Genomic DNA, 23,022 nt, shown 5'->3' with positions numbered 1-23,022 from the left:
TCTGCAAATTTAATTAAACCTTAGAAATGTGGTGAAACTCTTAGTCTAGTGGTTGAGAGCTTACATATGATTAGAGAGGTAGTAGATTTGAATCACGTCCGGGTGGGGTGTGAATTTTTCTTTCTTATTTAATGTAAGTCCGCAAACTTAAAAAAAAAAATTAAACCTTAGAATTCCTTTGCTCTCTCACTTGGCCACATGCAATTGTTAGTAGCCATTTCTTCCAATAAATCATAGGCATCAGTAGTAGTTTTCCTCATAAGTGATCCTCCGGATGCTGAATCAATAGTGGTTCTGGTGGCTAGATTAATTCCATTGTAGAAAGTCTGCATAAGTAACTCTCTTGGAAGGTTATGATGGGGGCAACTCCGCTGCAAATCCTTAAAACGTTCCCATGCTTCATATAATGATTCAGAATCAAATTGTGTAAATGTAGTAATTTCCTTTATCAACTTGGCTGTTTTTGCCAAAGGAAAATACTTGGATAAAAATGATTGTGCCAATTGATCCCAAGTTGTAATGGATTCTGGTGGTAATGAATTTAACCAAGCTTTGGCTTTATCCTTTAAAGTAAATGGAAAAAGCCGAAGCTTAATTGCTTCGGCAGGAACATTATTAATTTTAAATGTATCACATATCTCAAAAAAATTTGCTAAATGAGAGTTTGGATTTTCATTTGGCAAACCATAAAATTGGATACAATTTTGCATCATTTGAAGCAAAGCTGGTTTTATTTCAAATTGATTTGCATTAACCGTCGGACGAACCACTCCTTGTTGCGCCCCATTCACTGCTGGAATGGCATAATCCATAAGTCTTTGCTCGGGTAGATTTGCCATCTTGTCTTTCAATTTTTTTGTTTTTCGTTTCTGTTTATAAAATTTTTCAATCTCTAGGATAAATGTTTCAAGCTTTTCCTTGGAACTTCTTGTCCTAGGCATGTACTTGAATTAAAAAAAAATCTGCAAAATTGAAAAGAAAAAAAATCAGTAAATAAAAAAAATGACTGTAATCCAAAAGTTAGACTAAGTAAAATAATGGCAATAAACAGAATTTCTCCCCGGCAACGGCGCCAAAAACTTGTTGAGGAAATTTCCGCAAGTATACGGTTTCCTTGTAGTAATAAAAGATGTCGATCCCTCGAGGAACAAAATTATTACTCACTATCATTTAATCCGTTTCTTTTGTTTACAGAAATAAAATATAAGAATGTTGTTAATTATCCAACTAAAACTAATCTAATTACTTGAATCTAAAGATCAAACTTAAATATGCATTTGAATAACAAGTCAGAGACAGATGATAAAAACTTAATGATTTGCTTAATTATACTTATTCAATCTAACGATTACAAGTTAGGTTGTAAATAATTCTAATCTACTCTCTCGACATAAATTAGAGTACTTAGTAATATAAAATGATGATATTAATTCTCAGTTAGATTAAACTAAGTCAATTGAACAAACTAAAGTAGATAGTAATTATCATCCTTAAATGTAAAAACATATAGAATGTAATTGTAAATACAAGAAGTAAAGAAGAAGGAGAATAGTGAAGGATGATCTCTCTATCCTTTTTACATTACTGTCTTCTTTCTTCTTGATCTTTAACTTCTCTTCAAAATGCTTTAAACATGCAATTGATCTCCAAGTCTCTTTTTTTTTCTGATCTCTTGTGTTCTTCTTCAAGTAATTTTGTCATCCTCAAAACATCCAGCAATTATGTTCTTTTAAATGTAGAGACACCCCTTGAAACACCACTCTAGATAGACATGTCTTTTGGATGGAAGAATGTGACTTTTGACAAAGAGACATAACTTTACAGCAATTCTGGAAAATTCCGCGGGCGTGTTATTTTCCGCGAGCGCGTTCTGGAAATTCCTGCAATCCAAGCCTCTTTAATCCAATGAGCGTGCTTTTTTCTGCGGGCGCGTTTCAGCTGATTTTCATCTCAAAATGTGAATGTTCATGCATCTATTTGACAATTTTCCTACACAAAACATAACACTAAAACAAGGATAAAACACTAACAAATCACATAATAAACACTCAAATTATCAAAATGAAATACTAAACTTTGAACAAATTATGAACATATAAAGTTCATATCAGTGGAAAACTTGAAGTCATTATATAGATCTCTAAATAAAGTTGCAATTAACCTTGACTAGTTAATCAACCTAATTATTGTTTTTTTTTCATACTTCATCTCTGGTCTAGTAGCTATGTTTTATTGTTGTTTTATGTTTTTATGACTTTTTTTTTTTGCTTTGTGCACTGGTTTTAGTCGCTTTGTAGATTTCGTAAGATTTGATTTCTTAAGTTTATTTTCTGGTTATAATTATTCTGTTTTAATCCAATAAAATTATAAGTATTTTTATATATATAAAAAAACTTCTATTATCATCTAATTAAAAGTAGAAAAGAAAACGAAAAATAAGGCATTGAAAATGATCAATTACACTGCTAATTAATTTAGGGATAAGGTTCAAAAATACCCTTAAGATAGACAGCCAAGAGCAATAATACCCTTAAGGTCTAAAATGGTACAATTAAGGACCCATGGTTAACCTATTGGTTCAATTTTACCCATACTAACAAATCTTAATTTACACCGTTACTTATAGTGATTGTCGTTTGCCGACTCATAGGGATATAAATTAATCAAATGTCAATTGTACCCCCACCCTTTCATCTTCTGTGTTAAGCAATGGATTTTGAATGGACTTTGTTGATTCAAGCATCCAGGTGAATATGCTTCTTCTTTCTTGTACCTCCATGAAGATTGAACTAATGTGATTAAGTGTAAAGCCATAGAATTCACAAATCTAAAATTTTCACCCAAATCTATTATTCGAAAAACCCAGGAACCCTAATATAGTTTATTTCACTTCTTGGTTTTTTCACTTCACTTTGTTTCGGTTCTTTTTTCCTGCCATTCACTTTGATTTTTGCTGGAGAAAAAGACCTCTATCTATATAATAGCAAGCATTTCTGGATCGTAAATGATGATATTGAACTGAAAGGAACTCAAGCATTCTGGTTTTTTTATTTGTGCAGCCACCAAGTAATAACAAAGGTAACTTTCTTAACTTTTTTTTCTTATGTGCAAGGATTCAGGTTGAATATAATAACATTTTTTATCTCATATAAAAAAGATTAGCATAGAAGTAGGTCCTTTGTCTCTATACGTGTCATTTACTTTACTCAGATGTGTGATATTACTCTAATGAGTCTAAGAATGTAGTTATCTTTTAGTGAGTTGTCTTTGTTCACATTTTTTAATGGTTACTTTGTTTGTAAAGATAGTTAGTGGTACCAATTTTACATATATAAGCCATTTGTGCACCGTGTTTCCTCTCAAGGTGTTATTATGCATTTAGTTGAAATGCATTTAACTTCATTTGGACCTGCTGAAAATTCTTATTTGAGCCTAGTTCAGTGCATATGTAGATTATTGGCTCACAAATTAATTTTATTATTAATAATTTGCAGAATGACAACTTGTTGTGATTTATACCTGCACTTTGGTGGCAAGTGGATACTAATGCCCACAAGGCATTACATTGGTGGTAATGTGGATATTGAATTCAGGTTTGACATAGATTTTCTCAGCTATAAAGACATAAAAGACAGATACATTGATGATTTAGGGTGTAAGGACATTCAACATCTATATTACTTAGAGTTGGGGAAGTCTTTGTCTGATGGCTTAATGTTAGTTGAAGGTGATAAAGACATAAGATCAATTATGGGTCATGTTACAGAAGGCAGAGGAACTGAAGTACATATCTATCCATTTGAGGTGAATGATATTCCATTTTATGAGCATGAGAAAAGCATAATGGCTTGATAATGTTCTGTGTAGAAGTGAAGCAACTAAAGGGCACTATTTATAGAGACGTCTGAGACATCAGTCATTTCGGATTTCGAAATAACCGTTGGAGGGAAACGGCTTCCTGTCGTTGTCACTCTGTCTTACTCAAAGCTCTCGGCCAAATCAGATTTGAGTATCTTCTGTCCTCGGCCAGCTTTTAGTCAGCTCGGCAGAATGTCTCTCCATTTATGGTAAGGTCGACTAGACAGCGTCCTGTGTCTTCTGAACTTTACCCAAAGTGGAAACACTTTGTCTGGAAGTTATTCTTGCTCAGCTGTTGTCTTGTACTCTTTGTCGATTCAACTCAGCAGCTTCATTCCGAAGTTGTTCAACGAAGGTCTTCTAGATCCTTCTTTTGCTGAGTTGCGTTTTGATTATAACGACAACGTTTTGCACACGCGGGCCGAGTTGTGTTGATCTGTTTGACTTGGGCTTTGACTTCCGTATGGGCTTTAACCCTTTTAGTCTTTATGTCTTATAAACAATATAACTCAACATTGAACAAACACATTAGTTAAATAAATCAAAACATTTAAACTTAGCGTGTTTAGAATATATTTAATTTTAGGGTAAATTCCAAAAAAAACCCCTGTGGTTTGATGTTGTTCCAAAAAAACCCTTGTGGTTTGGTTTTACAAAAAAAAAGGACCGTGGTTTCGCCGTTACCCGAAAAACAGAAATTGGCTTAACAGTGTTAAAGTTGCTGATGTGGCAAGGGGTAGAGTTGGAAAAATATTTTTTTTATTTTTTTTATTTTTCTTTTTTCTTTTTCTTCTTCTCCTTCTTCCTCTCCTCCTCTTCTTCTTCTTCTTCCTCTTCTTCTCCTTCTTCCTCTATTCTCTTCTTCTTCCTCTCTTCTTCTTCTTCTTCTTCTTCTTCTTCTTCTTCTTCCTCCTCCTCTCCTCTTCTTCTTCTATTTTTATTTTAATTTTCAGAATTCTGGAAAATTTCGAGAATTCTGGAAAATTTCCAGAATTCTGGAATTTTCCAGAAACCCTTCTTTTCCTGTTTTATTGATTCCCAAACTTGAATTGACTTCGTAATAGTAGAATTCTTTAGAGAAGAATGGATTCTATCTTTCACCGCTTTCCTTGATGCGATCTTGAACTTCCTGCAATTCACGTATCACTTGATACAGATGACTTCTATTTTTCCGCCGGACCACAAGCTTTGAAAAGAGAGGAAGCAATGAGTTTACCGCGTTACTCGATCGGACCAGTAGCTTGAGTCTCTTTCTCGTTATCGGTCAATCGACCAAATAAGTTTCTTTCCGGTAAGCTTCTCGTTTAGGTGAAGGCGATTCGATTTGAACTGAACGCTAGGCGATTCGATTGGAACTGAACGCTCATCACTTTCTCGTTTAGGGTCGGTCGGTGGAGCCTTACGCGAAGGCGATTCGATTTGAACTGAACGCTCATCACTGTCTCCTTTTCCAGAATTCTGGAAATTTCCAGAATTCTGGAATTTTCTAGAATTCTGGAATTTTCTAGAATTCTGGAAATTAAAAAAAAAGAAAAAAAAAGATAGAAAAAAAGAAGAAGAAGAGAAGAGAGAGAGGAAGAAGAAGAAAAAAGAAGAAGAAAAGAAAAAAGAGAAGAAGAAGAAGAAGAAGAAGAAGAAGAAGAAGAAGAAGAAGGAGGAGGAGGAGGAGGAGGAGGAGAAAAGGAGGAGGAGAGGAAGAAGAAGAAAAAGAAAAAGAAAAAGAAAAAATAAAAAAAAAATAAAAAAATATTTTTCCAACTCTACCCCTTGCCACGTCAGCATTTTTAAGTGTGTTAAGTCATTTTCCGTTTTTCGGGTAACGGCGAAACCACGGTCCTTTTTTTTTTGTAAAACCAAACCACAAGGGTTTTTTTGGAACAACATCAAACCACATGGGTTTTTTTTGGAATTTACCCTTAATTTTACTTAAATAATTTTGTCAAATCAAAATCATGTGGAAAGGTGTTTCAACAAACTCCCCAATTTTGATGTTGGCAAAACTATTCAGCGAGGAACTCAGTGTTGAGCTCCCCCATGATAGTTGACCTATTATTACTTAGCAAACTCCCCCGTCACGGTTGAGCTACTGACTTAGTTTTACTCCAAACATTTTAAGGTTTAATCGAGTAAGTCTAAGGTCAGTTTTCAGATATAGGTCAGCTCATGGAACATATTCTATTTTACTCAGTATTAAGTGGAAGGTTTATCATTCAGAGAGCGCTGACTAGTTGTTTTGTTCAATGGGTCTTATTAGACAGTGTTTTATAAACATACAGGACAATGTCAAACATTTGATCAGCATGGGATACAATCAACAAGTATTATAGACAGTAAACACAGTTGATGTAATTGAAGATACATAATAACATAATACTCAACATCGTATGAAATAACTCAAGTTAGGATAAAAGATGCAAGTATTGTGTTGAAGTAAAGTAGTCAGCATACATAGCAAAAGATGAGCATAAAAGAACATAGAGACTACAGACTAAGTACAAAACTAAGCTAGCCCATTTCTACTTCCTTTTCTTTTGCTTAGACTGACTGCTTCTAGGAGCCTCCTGCTGAGTTCTAGCTTGTTCTTTCTCCCTCGTTTTGTTAGCATCGGGAGGAGCAGGAATCCTGAAGGAGTCGGTTAAGACTGCGGCGGTCAGTACACCGGACAGCTCCTTTAGTTTATCGGCACTTTCATTGATGCCGTCGAAAACAATAACGCCTTCATCCAAGACATCTTTAGGTATACCTAGTTCAGCGGCGCTGAGTAAGCTCAGGATGTAGGCTTGAGACTTACCTACCCAAGTAATTGTATCTGACAGCACAACAAACATTTGATGAAACGTCTTCAGCAGGGCTGAGTCATAGTATTGGCGCTGGATATTATTATGACGCACATATGTGAAGGTCCTTTGGGTAGTGACCAGAATCTCATTCTGCTTCATCTGATCAGTGTCCATCTCTTGTTTATTTAAGTTCAGCAGACGAACTGCTTCGCTTATTTGCTCCACCGAGCATTGGGAGTAGGAGGCCAGCTCATTATTGGTCTTGATTTGCTCAGTGTGAAGCTGGGCAAAGAGCATCTTAACTTCATCAGAAGTTGCATACTGAGTATTCGCAGCTGACAGGGTCTGGAATTGGCCTTGAAGCGTGTTAAGATGTTGAACAGTTGTCAGTTAGAGCTCAGCCAGCTTAGTTATTGAGTCCTGTTTGGGCTGATGTGATTGAATTGAAATCATATCACTTAGCAGATCCTTCAGTCCTTTAACCTCATTTAAGAGCTGAGTGACTTGGGACAACTGAGTTGATGCATTGTTACCAGACCCAGCAGTAGGTTCAGCAGTTTGATGAATGTCCTTAATTAATGACTGCACCGAGTTGAGGAGTTTTCTACCAGACTCGGTGGCATGCAGATAGCTGAGGGATTCTTCATCATGTTGCCTAGTTTCCTCAGTATGACCAGTTTGTGGAGGAGTCAGAGTTATGACGTGGTCAGTGACTGGAAGGGAGTTTTCAGTCTGCACTTGGTGTTCTGAAAGAGATTATTGATCGGCAGGAGCTATGGTTGGTGAAGTAGTAACCCTAATAGAGTCAGTGCTGATGGGGGCAGGAATGTTCTGAGTCAGCACAGTGCTTAGAGTAGCAATATTGACGAGAACTTGCTCGATTTGGCTTGTAGAGTTAGCGGAAGCATTCAAGTCGGCTTGTTCCTTTTGTGAAGAAACAGAGGCTTGCTTTTCAAGAGAAGCTTGTTGAGAAGAAGGGGTTTGCTTACTGAAAAACTTCAGCTTAAGAGAAGAAGGATCTTTAGTCGGCTTTTGAATAGGGAGGTCAATGACCGTTTTCTGACTTGCCTTTACTAATCTTCTTCTGCGAGGAGGAGTGGGATCAGCTTAGATAGATTCTCCTGAGTGAGAAGGAGAAGTCTCTTCTTGATCAGCATTGGGCTGTTTAGCTTGTACTTATACTTCATCTGCCGCCAACTCAGTGTTAGTTAGGTCAGCAGCTTCCTCTTCACTCGCTGTTTCCTCAGCGTCATCCTGATCGCTGTCTTTTTCGTCTTCTTCTTCCTCATCATCCTGATCTTCGTTATCTAATTCTTCTTCCACTTGAGTGATGAAGTGATCATCCAGTTCCACATCATCTGCTTGATGCTCAGCTTTAGTTCATTGACACTGTGTGAAGTGAGAATCACCAGGAACAATGATGTCAGTGGGGATAGCATCAATAGGGGTCAGCTCTGAAGACTTCTTCTTCTTCTTCAGAGGTTGCTCATCTTCTACTCTTTCCTCAGTATCAGGCTCATCTTGCCTGCTTCTCTTCTCAGCTGACTTAGGTCTCTCCTGACCTTTTTGAGCAGCTGACTTTAGTTTCTTGGCCTGAGGCTCAGCCTTCTTGGAAGGAGTCCCAACAGCTTTCCTTTTTCGGGCAGATGGAGCCTTTTTCCTTTTCCCCTTCTTTGAGACAGTTGTCTCCTCATCAGCGTCATCAGCATTTTTGCCTTTCTTAATCGGTTGGTCATACTTCAAGGCACACAGCACAGCCGCTGTGATCTCAGAGCCTTGGGCCTGAGTTTCCTCGAATAGATCAATCTGATGGTCTTTGAGGATTCTGGTTATGAGTGAGCCCAGCCTAAGAGTTCCAGTGCTCCTTTGGAAGCCAGCAATTAAGAAAACTGGCATATTGATGGGCTTATAGGTCAGCATATTCCATATGAAGCATTGCTCGAAATTTGTCGCTGAGCTGGTGCAATTAATCTTGGGGTAGATGTAATTGGTCAGCAGATAGTGTGCCATCTTTTGGTGCTGACCCATTGAAGAACTTGAGATTTCTCCAGAATGGCCAGGGGGTTTGCAGAAGGTGGCTACATACCCAGTTCCTTCATGATCACCAGTTCTCCTCATCTTGGTTCTCTCATTCTTCAGTTTTAGCAAATTGGCAAGATAGGTAGGGTTGATAAAGATTGTTTTCTCCTTTACCACGGTTACCAGATAGTCCTGGTTATCGTTAGCAACTCGCAAGTTATGGTAGAATTCCCTTACAAGGTCAGGGTAAGTGGGATCTCTAATGGAGAACAGCTCGGTCCAGCCATTCTTCGATATCCATTCACAGAATGGTTGCTCGGTTGTTACAAAAGCCTCAGAGAATCATCTTGAGAAGTCTATCTCGCATTCTCTTACGTCTGCAAACACCTTAGTGTAGGTTTTGACTTTGGTCGGTTTTCCCTTAGAGGAGGTAGCTTGGCCAGCTTTGCCTTTACTCGGTGTAGTGGCCTTAGTCGTTTGAGGCGAAGTAGTTTGCCTGGATGGTTCATCGGAACTGGTCTTAGGGTGACCGGCACCGGAGATGTTCACGGAAACCTTAGTCATAGCTTCAGAGAGAGATTGGGAAGTTTTGAGAGTTTTTAGAGAGAGAATGCTTATGCCAGAGGATTCAGTAAGTGTAAAAAGATAAAAATGGGGATTTGCCCATTATTTATAGCGGTGAAAAGTGGATCTTATCGAATCCATGTGTCAGTTTTGCCTTGGGATTGTCAACCGATAATGATCCTGGCTTTTATGACACATTCGGCGCATACGTCATCCTAGGTGGCTATTCGCGTGCTCTAGCATTAAATGCAACGGATCTTATACTCAGCGTTTAGAATACTAAGCGTTTTATATTCTGAGTGGTCAGTTTTATGTAAACGGATGATTTGTCAGTTTGATATAACTACTCGGTGCCAATGTTTGCTCAGTATGTGATATTCATTCATTTAGCATTAATCACTCAGCATACATCTATTCACTCAGCAAATAATAGATCACTCAGCATGTTAATTCACTCAGCATGAATATATATTAAGAGCTGGAATTTACTGAAGAGGATTAAACATACCAATGGCTTCTCTCAGTATGCTGAACTGCTCACGAGCCAGTGGCTTTGTGAAGATATCCGCAAGCTGCTCGTCCGTTGGGACATAGGTCAGCTTTATCTCACCCTTGAGTACATGGTCTCTAATGAAGCGATGTCTTATACTGACATGCTTCATCATGCTGTGTTGAATTGGGTTCTTGGATAGATCAATTGCACTTTTGCTGTCACATTTGACCTTAATTGTCTTTGTTTGAACACCATAGTCTTCAAGCTGTTGCTTAATCCATAGGACTTGAGCAACACAGTGTCCAGCAGCAATGTACTCAGCTTCAGTGGTAGACAAGGCTACTGACGCCTGCTTCTTGCTGAACCAGGATACAAGACAGCTTCCTAAGAAGTGACATCCTCCAGAGGTGCTTTTTCGTTCAAGCTTGTCTCGTCCGTAGTCAGCGTCAGTGTATCCAACGAGTGTGAAACCATGAGTGTTGGGATACCATAAACATGCGTTCACCGAGCTTTGCAAATATCTAAGGATTCTTTTTACAGCTATGTAATGAGATTCCTTAGGGTTAGATTGATATCTAGCACAGTAGGATACTGAGAACTGAATGTCTGGTCTACTTGCTGTTAAGTAAAGTAGAGAGCCTATCATACCTCGATACAATTTGCTGTCTACCGACTTACCATTCTCATCAGCGCAGAGGACAGTGTCAGTGCCCATAGAAGTGGATATTGGTTTGCAATTTTCAAGATCATATTTCTTCAATATCTCCTTGGCATATTTAGCTTGACTGATGAAGATGTCATTTTTCCCTTGTTTGATTTGAAGTCCAAGGAAGAAGTTGAGTTCTCCCATCATAGACATTTCAAACTCAGTCTGCATTTGCTTGCTAAATTCCTTGCACATTGACTCATTAGTAGCACCGAAAATAATATCATCAACATATATTTGAGCCAATAGGGTATATTTACCCTTTCTCTTAATGAATAAGGTTGTATCAGCTTTGCCCCTGACATAGTTTCTAGTCAGCAGGAACCTAGTCAGCCTCTCATACCAAGCACGTGGTGCTTACTTGAGGTCGTACAGAGCCTTTTTAAGTTTATATACGTGGTTTGGGAATTTAGGATCCTCAAACCCGGGAGGTTGATTAACATAAACTTCCTCATTTATAACTCCATTAAGGAACGCACTCTTAACATCCATTTGAAACAGTTTAAAGTTCATATAGCTTGCATAAGCGCATAAAATTCTAATAGCCTCTAGCCTTGCCACTGGGGCAAAGGTCTCACCGTAGTCAATACCTTCTTGCTGACTGTAGCCCTGAGCTACAATCCTTGCTTTGTTCCTGACTACATTTCCTTGCTCATCCAGCTTATTGCGGAAGACCCATCTTGTTCCAATGGTCTTCTGACTCCTTGGATGTGGCACTAGCTCCCATACATCGTTTCTTCTGAATTGATCAAGTTCCTCTTGCATTGCGCTCATCCAGAATTCATCTTCCTCAGCATCAGCGAAGTTCTTTGGTTCCTGAACTGAGACGAAGGCTACGTTGCTGAGGTATCTCCTGAGTTGGTTTCTTGTCATCAGGGTATTCTCAGCGGCATCAAGAATAGCACTCTTCGAGTGTCCTCTTGGTATCCTTATCTCCTTTGGTAGATTGATGTCTTGTGTTGTTTGTGTTTCAACAATCTCTGCAGGTGTAGACTGGTCAGTGAAAACAATTTGAGGTTCACTTTTACTTTGGGTCAGCCCTTGAGGGAATGACTCAGCGGCTGTTTCTTGATCAGCGGGAACTGAGTGTGGATCATCCTCGGTCAGCGGCAGATATCTTCCTGCAGGGTTAGTTTCGTCGAACTCAACATGTATTGACTCTTCTAAAACTTGAGTTCGTTTATTGAAAACTCTGTATACTTTGCTGTTTGTTGAGTAGCCTAAAAAAATAGCTTCATCAGCTTTTGAGTCAAACTTAGCTAGGCTATCTTTGGTGTTTAAAATAAAACATTTACAGCCAAAGGCACGAAAGTATCCAATGTTGGGCTTTCGTCCTTTCCAAAGTTCGTAGGGGGTTTTCTTTAGTATAGGTCTAACAAGAGCCCTATTAAGAATATAGCACGCTGTGTTAACAACTTCTCCCCAAAAGTACTTTGGAAGCCTATGCTCACTCAGCATTGTCCTGGCTATTTCAAACAAGGTTCTGTTCTTCCTTTCAACAACCCCATTTTGTTGAGGCGTCCTAGGAGCAGAAAAATTATGGTCAATGCCGCTGGCTTCACAGAATTCAACAAACTGTTGATTTTTTAATTCTCCACCATTATCACTTCGAATGTGAGCCAGTTTTAGGTCTTTATCATTTTCAAGTTTTCTAACCAAATTTGAAAATGTCTCAAAGGTCTCATCCTTGCTACTCAGCAAGATGATCCACGTGTACCGAGAGAAGTCATCTACAATGACCAAGGAAAATCTTCTTCCACCCAGACTCAGCGGCTGGACTGGACCGAAGAGATCCAAGTGTAGTAACTCTAACAGACGCTTAGTTGAGACAATATTTTTACTATGAAAAGATAGTTTAGTTTGTTTTCCCGCTTGGCAAGCGTGGCATAGTTGATCTTTTTCAAATTTAAGTTCTGGAAATCCCTCAACTAATTGCTTTTTTGCTAATTTGGCCAGGAGGTCCATGCTTACATGACCAAGTCTCCTGTGCCATAGCCAGGAATTTTCTTCCTTTGAAACTAAGCATACAGTTTTTGAAAACTTTTTCTCCAAGTTCAGCATGAAGACATTATCAATGTGAGAGACAGTTAAAATTAACTCATTAGTTTTACCCTCGTATATTTTACATCCAGTGTCATCAAATATAACTTTTCTCCCATTGTCACATAGCTGAGCTACGCTGAGTAAGTTATATTTGAGTCCGCTGACTAGGGAGACTGACTCAATAGTAGGATTACCTCCAACGGTTCCTGACCCTACTATCTTACCCTTTTTGTTGTCTCCAAAACTTACGCTTCCTCCTCATTTACGCTCAAATGTGATGAACTGAGTTTCATCACCAGTCATATGCCTCGAGCATGCGCTGTCAATATACCACATCTTTGACTTCTCAGCACATCTCAGGCTTACCTGCAATGCAACTAGTTACTCTTAGGTACTCAATTCTTTTTGGGTCCTTGCTTGTTAGGTTCAACAGGTAAAGCATCATATTTTATTTTATGGTGACATACTTGAACAGTATGGCCATTCTTTCCACAGAAGTCACAGCTGACCTTCCGTTTAGGATTTCTCACTGACTGGTCAGCACCCCAGTGTTGAGCGTGCCAGCACACCTTTATGGTGTGTCCTTTCTTCCGACAGAAGTCACACTGGACTTTCCGCTGAGGATTCCATCTCTGCTGACCAGTACCTCGGTACTGAGTATTCAGAGGAATATTTCTTTTGTTTGGAACCTTTAGTTGGTTCTGGATAGTTGTGACGTCCTTTCTCAGTTTCTTAGAAACTGATTGGACTTCAGAGACAGACTTATGTATGATCTCCATGTTATCATGCAAAGTTGAGTTGTCCTGAAGAAGGAATCTGAGGTCACTCAGCTTGACCTCTTCAACCTCGTCACAGCGCCTGCTGAGTGCTCTAACTTTCTTATTACACTTTTTGACAAGTTTGTAGAGATCACTCAGGGCATTAACCATTTCATTTCTGAGCTGGGGTAGTGATATTACCTCATTTGATTGCTCCTCGTCATCAGATGCGATGGAGGCGTCAGCATGCTCAGAGATGCACGGCTCAGCAAGTTCATCAGCCATAAAACAGATCTTTGCTGACTCAGTGGCATCAGCTTCTGATAATGAAGACTCATCACTGTCGCTCCATGTTGCCACCATTGCCTTTTTGCCGTTCTTCCTTTCTTTCCTCAGCGTGGGGCATCTTGACTTGATATGGCCAGTTTGATGACTTTCAAAGCATGTAATGGGTTTTGAGTTGTCCTTCTTGTATTTGCTGTCGCGAGACTCAGCTTTATACTTATCAAACTTTCTGTAAGGCTTCTTAGAATATTTGTCATTCTTCCTGAACAACCTTTTCATCTTCCTGGTGAACATGGCCATCTCCTCATCATTTGTTGAGCTCCCATCAGTGGAGTCAGCTTTCATGACAAGAGATTTTTGCTTCTTGTCTTCAGACTTTTCCTTCACCTCAAAATTCTTCATTGAGATCTCATGGGTCAGCAGTGAGTCTATGAGTTCATCATATTTTTAGGTGGTTAAGTCTTGAGCTTCCTCAACAACAGTCTTCTTTGCTTGCCAGTTTTTAGGAAGACTGCTAAGAATCTTCTTGACTTGTTCTTCCTCAGTGAAGATCTTCCCAAGTCTCTTGAGCTCGTCGATGATGTTTGTAAACCTTGCATTCATGTCAGAGATTCCCTCATCATCGTTCATCTCGAACAGCTCCTATAGTCTCATCTGTTGGTTCACCTTTGACTCCTTTACTTTGTTGGTTCCTTCGTAGGTGACCTCCAGCTTCTTCCAGATCTCTTGCGCTGACTCACAACCTGATATCTTATTATATTCTGCAGCATCAAGCGCACAGTGAAGCATATTTATAGCCGAAGCGTGATTTTGTAGCTTCTTGAGATCATCCTCTGTCCATTTGGCCTCAGCTTTGACAACTGTTTGGCCAGCCACAACTTCAACAGGAACAAACGGGCCTTGGACTATTGAAAGCCATGCACTCATGTTTGTTGCCTGAATAAAGTTTTTCATCCTGTTCTTCCAGAAGGTGTAGTTAGACCCGAAGAATAGGGGAGGCCGAGTAATGGACAGCCCCTCAGGTAAGATCTGAGTTGTCTGGTTTCCTAGGAGAAACCGAGTGCTGTTTTCAGCCATAGTGGGGATCAGCTCAAGGTAGTTAAACCTTTAACAGTGAGCTTTTAAGCTCTGATACCATTTGTTGGTCCCTTATAACGTAACAAGTTAGTTCCAAGGGGGGGGATAGGAACTATTTAAAATTTTAATACGTTAATGCTGACTTCTTTTTCTTTGAAAAGGATTACACAGCGCGCTGAGTAAATTAAGACACTAGCTTAGTCAACTGGTGACTAAGTTAGCTTCTTTCTTTGAGTCAGGAGATAGCACTTGAGTCTATTCCTGAACTCAGATACTCAATACAACACAACTCAACGTGACCTCTTTACTTGGTCAGTTTTGTTTAAGCAAGCAATATATATATTAAGAAGTTTAAGGTTAGAAAGATGTTACTCAACAGATTTATCCAGGTTCGGCCTCTAAGCCTACGTCCTGTCCTCGGAACACGTTCCGAGCTTTCGAATTCTCTACTGAGCTCTTTAATGGTAGAGCATCAAACCTTTTACAACTTAGAAGCTGAGTATAACAAGAGTACCTTCCTCTATACCTCTACTCACTCCTAATCTCTCTCTGAGTACTATAACCGAGTACTCAGCCTCTCCTTTTTAATCTCTAGAAATGATAAAGATTTGTCCTAAACAACAATTGCTAAGACACCTTAGATGATTGAATAATCACTCTAGACTTTTACACGAAAGATATATAATTTGGTGTAAGAATTTGCTTTGCTTTTTCTCACAGAACTTGAGTAGAATTTTGGTCAGCGTAATGGCTTGATAATGTTCTGTGTAGAAGTGAAGCACCTAAAGGGCACTATTTATAGAGACGTCTGAGACATCAGTCATTTCGAATTTCGAAATAACCATTGGAGGGAAACGGCTTCCTATCGTTGTCACTCTGTCTTGCTCAGAGCTCTCGGCCAATCAGATTTGAGTATCTTCTGTCCTCGGTCAGCTTTTAGTCAGCTCGGCAGAATGTCTCTCCTTTTATGGTAAGGTCAACTAGACAGCGTCCTGTGTCTTCTGAACTTTACCCAAAGTGGAAACACTTTATCTGGAAGTTATTCTTGCTCAGCTGCTGTCTTGTACTCTTTGTCGATTCAACTCAGCAGCTTCATTCCGAAGTTGTTCAACGAAGGTCTTCTAGATCCTTCTTTTGCTGAGTTGCATTTTGATCATAACGACAGCGTTTTGCACACGCGGGCCGAGTTGTCTTGATCTGTTTGACTTGGGCTTTGACTTCCGTATGGGCTTTAAGCCTTTTAGTCTTTATGTCTTATAAACAATATAACTCAACATTGAACAAACACATTAGTTAAATAAATGAAAGCATTTAAACTTAGTGTGTTTAGAATATATTTAATTTTACTTAAATAATTTTGTCAAATCAAAATCATGTGGAAAGGTGTTTCAACAAGAGGCACCGACTATTCAGGACCCGCTGTCTCGTGAGAGGTGGGCGATGCAATGTGATAATAGATAGTGGGAGCCAAGAGAACATTGTGAGCAGCAGCGCCGTTCAGAAATTCGGGTTGTTGGCGGAGGCGCATCCCGACCCCTATAGGGTGGGATGGATAAAAAACGTAGGTGAACTTAGGGTGACCCAGAGATGCAGGGTACCTATTGCGATTGGTGATTACAGCGATGAAGTCTGTTGTGATATGGTTGATATGGATGCCTGCCACCTATTGTTGGGCTGACCCTGGCAGTTTGATAATGATGCCACCCACGCAGGAAGAGAGAACACTTACAGATTTATGAAGAATGGGGTGAAGTTCGTACTTACGCCAATGATGAGAGAGCCAAAGACCGACGAGAAGTCTACCTTGGTAGTCTGTCCTACACACAAATCATTTGTCAGCGAATGTGAAAAGAGCCAGATGGTGTATGTGGTAATGGTTAAGGCGAATCATGAATCCGCCCAAAGAGGCAAAAGGGAGATGCCAACTGAGGTGACCCGCCTACTTGGCGAATATCAAGATCTGTTCCCTGAAGGGCTGCCGAGTGGGTTACCACCTTTGAGGGACATCCAACATCATATCGATCTTGTGCCCGGGGCTAGTTTACCAAGCCTTCCTAATTATCGAATGAGTCCAAAGGAAAATGACATCATGAGGCAGAAAGTGGAAGAGCTCGTCGAGATGGGATACGTTAGAGAAAGCATGAGTCATTGCACCGTTCCAGCTTTACTTACACCTAAAAAGGATGGGTCTTAGCGGATATGTGTTGACAGCAGAGCCATTAACAAGATCACCGTCAAGTACAAGTTCCCAATCTCGAGGTTGGATGATATGCTGGATCAGCTTGGCGGATCCAAAGTCTTCTCCAAGATTGACCTCAGGAGTGGCTATCATCAAATACGGGTTCAGGCTGGGGATGAGTGGAAGACTGCTTTCAAGACCAGAGATGGATTGTATGAGTGGTTAATAATGCCATTCGGGATGACTAATGCCCCCAGTACATTTATGAGGCTGATGAATCAGGTGCTCCGCCCGGTAATTGGCAAATTTGTAGTTGTGTATTTTGATGATATTCTGATTCATAGCCAGACCCTGGCGGAACATGTGGAGCACTTGCGGACAGTATTTGACCTGTTAAGGAAACACCAGCTATACGCCAACACTAAGAAATGTGATTTTGTCATGGAGAGCCTGGTTTTCCTTGGGTTCGTGGTCAGTGGCGATGGGGTCCAAGTTGATGGGGAGAAGGTAAGAGCCATCCGAGAATGGCCTACTCCAAGGAATGTGGGGGATATCAGAAGTTTTCATGGGCTAGCAACATTTTATCGCCGATTCATCAAGAACTTCAGTGCCATAGTGGCCCTGTTGACAGAATGTTTGAAGAAGGGAAGGGGGTTCGAGTGGGCGGATGCCCAAGAGAAGAGCTTCGCCCTGATCAAGGAAAAGCTGAGTACAGCGCCAGTGCTGGCGTATCCCAATTTTGATAAACTGTTCGAAGTTGAGTGTGATGCCAGTGGATTTGGGATTGGTGGAGTCTTGATGCAAGAAAAGAGGCCCATTGCATATTTCAGTGAGAAGCTCTGTGAGGCACGGCAAAAGTGGGCCACGTATGATCAAGAGTTTTATGTTATAGTGAGGGCGTTGAAAGTTTGGGAACATTACTTGGTGGGGAAAGAATTCATCCTCTAAACTGACCATCAAGCTCTCAAGTACCTGGGAAGTCAGAAGCAACTTCGAAGCTCCATGCATGCCCGGTGGTCCGCCTTTATAGATAAGTTCTCCTATAAGCTTATCCATAAGGCTAGAAAACAGAACAAGGTGGCGGACGCCTTGAGTCGAAGGGTGTCACTAATAAAAACAGTCAACCTGGAGACCGATTGTTTTGAACACATCAGAGGAGAATACTTGGTGGATCCTGACTTTGGCAGTATCTGGGAGAAGTGTCAACACCAGTATGGGGATGGGGCGTATCATCTGATGGATGAGTATCTCATGAGGGGCAACCAACTTTGCTTACCCTGCACTTCCATCCGCGAAAAGGTTGTTCGTGATCTACATGGTGGATCCCTTGGAGGGCATTTTGGGCGAGACAAGACATTTGAAGCAGTGAGTTCTCGTTATTTCTGGCCTAAGATGAGAAGAGATGTTGCCTACTTAGTAGAACGATGCTATATTTGCCAGACCGCCAAGGGACGCACTACAAATGCTGGCTTGCAACTACCTTTGCCTGTGCCAGAGACCATATGGGAGGATCTGTCCATGGACTTTGTCCTAGGGTTGCCCAGAACTCAGAGAGGCATGGATTCCATCTTTGTTGTGGTTGATCGGTTTTCAAAGATGGCCCACTTCATACCTTGTCGTAAAACTAATGATGCCTCAGCAACTATTAAGCTTTTCTTCAAAGAGATTGTCAGGCTACATGGCGTACCTAAGAGCATTGTCTCGGATCGTGATACGAAGTTCCTCAGTCACTTCTGGCGAACGTTGTGGGCTCTGTTTGATACGTCTCTGAAGTTTAGTACTACCACCCACCCTCAAATAGACGGATAGACTGAGGTGGTCAATAGAACTTTGGGAAACTTACTACGCAGCAAATGTAAGGATAAGCCCAGGATGTGGGATGTGGTTTTAGCCCAAGCTGAGTTTGCCTACAACGGCTCTGTACATTCGGGAACCGGGAGATCCCCATTTGAGGTGGTATACACGAAGACCCCGAACCACGTCCTTGATATAGCCCATCTTCCTAAAGGAAACGTGACTGCCAACCAGCTGGCCAAGGATTATGTGCAGATGCACCAAGAGGTGAGAGAGACTCTTGAAGAGAGAAATCAGAAATTAAAGGCTAAGGAGGATGAGCACCGTAGGGACCTACAGTTTGAGGTTGGGGATGAGGTTATGGTCTATTTCGGCAAAGAGAGACTCGCCAACGCCACAAGCAGCAAGCTTCGGCCTAGGAAATACGGGCCATACAAGGTCACCAAGAAAGTCAATGCCAATGCCTATCATATAGCATTGCCGAATTGGCTTGGTAAAATCTCACCAGCGTTCAACATCCGTGACCTTAGCCCGTGGAAGCCGGATGGTCCTTTGGAGTTCAACACAGACAAATCAGTGCCGAATTCTTTTAAAGAAGGAAAGAATGATGCGGACATCCTAACTGGGATCGCTGATCACACACGCTCTGGCGGATCCTCAGACATCAGACCCACGGAGGTTGTACCTAGGAGGGCGGATCCCCAGGACATACGAGCAGGGCGGATCTAGGAGTACACAAGGAGGCGAATCAACATCTACCCCTGGGCGAATCTCGGTTTACTTCCTCCCGAAGTAATTCACCAACAACCCTGACAATCCGTACCTGTACCATTGTACTGATTGTCGGGGCGCATCACCTATTTTACCCTTTACGGATAGCCTTATTGAAACCCTAGTAAGGGGTAGTCCTTGTCTTTTATTGTCATTAGGAGGATGTATTTAAACCCTCATTTTGTAAGGATGAACTAACTTTTAATCAATCAAATTCATTCTCTTTGAGAACCTAAGGTTTATACCTTGTTTATCGGAATTCACTCCTTCCAGTTTAGCTAGAGAAGAACCTCTTTGTTGGTTTACGATTAAAACCTTCATTTATCGCTTTCAATCTGTATCAATAAATTAAGCTGTCGGAGTACAATAGGCACCAAATTACCTCTGGAGATCCTAGGAGAACTTTCAGTTACCACTGAACAAGACACAGACCTTCACCATTACGCTTATCAGGTCCATAGGACTTGCATTTCTTCTAAATCTACTATGTAAGATAATAATTTGCACAAAAAAACTCAATCAAATCAGTCATTTGCACAACACAAGACTCTACCTGGGATGGGATTATAATGGCACAGTAAAAGTATAAAATAAATGACATAATTGCAAAGAGCATTGCTTACACGTAACCAAAAAAAAAGAACTGTTCTTAAACAAAAACTTCAGGGTTAACAGAAACAAGAAATTTGTAATTCTAAACCTCAACTTACTTGTAGGAATTGTTTTCACTTATGCAATAAATGTAAGTGTCATTTGCATATGTATACAAATAGTTAATAAAAAAAGCACAAGGAGAAGAAGGCCAAATACACAATCAATTGGTAGGAGGCTAAAGCATAAGCACATGTCAAGTTATCCCCTAGTTTCCATAAAATAATCATATTAACAATTTGATTGGAAGAGTGATCATGGCACCACCTTGCAGCTGGAGCGAGTTTAAATTATTGATACTAATTTAGAAGTTACGCAAAGTGTTGGGTACATACGAATGCTTGAACCAAAAGAGGGATTTTCTAGAATTGTTTGGTATTATGAACAAATATAATTCAGTATGATCCTGATTTTGATGACCAAGCTAGTTTACTTTCTGTCATTACCTTGAGGTGTACAAAATATTTCAAGATGAATATCCAAAAACAACTAGTAGGGGATGATTCTGGCACATTTTTCTTTCTTCTTGCCAATTGAACCTGCTTTTTTTTAGAAGATTTCTTATTTACAAATTTGATTTGCAATTTCATTTTATTATTCGGACTACTTATTAGAAATAGAATTAATGTATAAGAAGTTTTTTTTTTGTTTTGTGAGAAAATGTACAATTAGTATTTAATTGGTTTTGTTTGGAATTGGATTCCTCACCTAATTTGTTTCACTGAATTTGAGCATTGATAAAATCTAATTGGACATTAATTGAATAGTAATGAAATTGCTATTAAATTATAAAAGAATAAAATATTAACACATCTACATCTAAGGCACTTAGTGCTCAAATATGATTCCACATGTGTTTGGCCGTTTGACTCCCAATAAGAATAGGACAATGTTATTCCAATCTAACACTGATGCATTTTAAATATGTGTCTTGGAAATCCTATATCTCGGTACCTAAATCTGATCCAAAATATATAATGGTTGTTTCCAATTTTGTCTTTTTTTATCTATAGTATGAAAATAAATTTATAATTAAAAATATCATATCTTATGAAAATATACATATATAGTAAAACCTCTATAAATTAATAATGTTAAGACCATGAAATTTTATTAATTTATAGAGTTATTAATTAATCGATAAATTAATAATTATTAATTTATAGAGTGATTTTAAATTTTTTAAAAATAAATTTTAAATTACTAATTTAAATAAAGTTGTTGTCTAAAATCAATGAACAAATAAAATTAAATGTGCATTATATAAGTTAATTGAACTTGGAAGTTCATTGTATTTATGTTAAATATATTCAATGTATCATAGTTAATGAATTATAGGGTGACGGATCGTCTTGCAGCAGAAGGCCATATGAGGATTTTGGGGGTCTCTACCTTCTCTTCACCTCCTCGTTTCCTTTCTTCTCTTCTGATGGATGATATGGTTGGGGTTAGTTTTCCTAGGCTGATCCCGGGCTAAGCTCTTTGTTGTTTGTGGTTTTCTTTCCTTTCCTTTCCTACAAAAAAAATGAATTACTATATAAATTTATATGGAGTGTTGTTTCAAATCATACCAAAAATGATGATGAAGCTTAGGATAATTCGGTACTTTTGAAACCAGTCAAAGGAAAGGAAGCAATTATAGTATCATCCACTTTTTACAATTTTTTGTTACAATTTGACAAGGATACACTGGAACTTTTGAATGCACTAAGAATAGTTAGAGATGAAATTCAACTAGATTTAAATTTCAAGAAAAAACAAAATACTATAGATTCATATTTTGCTAAATTATCCTAAGTATGTATATCTGTATATATTTCGCATATGTATTTGAGAAATTATTAATTTATAGAGGTAATAATACAATGTATTTATAAAGGGTTGTTCCAGAAAATTATTATCTTATTAATTTATTAAAATTAATCATTTTTTGAACTGGCCGAAGTCGGGATGAGAAGAAATTATTATTTTAAAGAGTTTATTAATTTATCGAGTATTAATTTACAGAGGTTTCACTGTATTAGAAATATCATATTTTTTTAGTGAAAACTGAGAGTAGGAAATTAAGGTGATGAACATTTAAATTAGGTTGACACGATCAAACACTTCTAAAATAACCAGACCCTCATATTACTAAAGAAATAAAATAAAACGAAGTCACAAGATAAAACAACACAAAAAAGACCATAATATTTATTTAATAGGCTAATGATAAGATATGAAACACATAAGTAATGTAAAATTACATAGATAATTCATGAATTGATCAACAATAGCAGTGACAGTAAGCCTTTTGATTTTCGGAATGCTTGCAAAATCAGAACAATAGATTGTGCAATCTGAATCAGCTGAGCATCTTGGTCCATCACTGTTGCAGCATAAAGGAGCAGCAATTATTTCACCCATAACAACATTTGGACCCATAACCATAATAATTGATATCAGAATAAATATCTCAAAAACTCTCATTTTTCCACTGTTAGTTACACTTAAATGCTTCTATTCATATCAATTTCTCTTATTCTAACTTCTTTTTATACTATTATAGTTATTTGGAAATGGAAACTAAATCCTACTGTTACTGTAAATGAAATAAAATCCTTTTGTTACTTAACTACTATATATATTCTATTTTATACAATCTTCTTACCATTATTGCTAAAATCTGAAATGTGTGTCAATATTTTGTTATTATTGTGTACATTTCAAATGACTTTGATATTCATTAGCGTTTTTAATTTTTCAGTAGACACTTCAAAACAACAATAATATTCATGAACCTTAATAAAAAAAAGGGAAAAGTACAAAAATAAACCTTGTGGTTACGCCTGTTTTCGATTGCAGTCTTGTGGTTTAAAAATTTCCAAAATGGTACATTGAGGTTCATTCCGTTAGCAAACACATACTAAATTGACTAACGGTGTTAAAAGTCAAAAGGAAAATAGTTAATTTGGTCCTTACATTTATTTATTTTATAAATTAACTCCATTTATTATCTAATTATCACAAAAAAAAACCCTAAAATAAAAAATAAAAATCAAATG

General features: G+C 38.7%; 1 non-coding gene across 1 annotated transcript; it reads left to right on the top strand.

Annotated features, from left to right (window-relative positions):
• The first annotated feature begins 348 nt into the window (after positions 1 to 348).
• LOC136224985 (small nucleolar RNA R71) lies at positions 349 to 455 on the top strand. Its single transcript, XR_010686727.1, has one exon. It is a non-coding gene; the product is annotated as a small nucleolar RNA R71 (small nucleolar RNA).
• Positions 456 to 23,022: the final 22,567 nt, after the last annotated feature.

This window comes from Euphorbia lathyris, chromosome 3 (genome assembly GCF_963576675.1).
Source record: "Euphorbia lathyris chromosome 3, ddEupLath1.1, whole genome shotgun sequence".
NCBI lineage: Eukaryota > Viridiplantae > Streptophyta > Magnoliopsida > Malpighiales > Euphorbiaceae > Euphorbia > Euphorbia lathyris.
The sequence above is the reverse complement of the archived record's forward strand: the minus strand, read 5'-3'. Positions and strand labels throughout refer to the sequence as shown.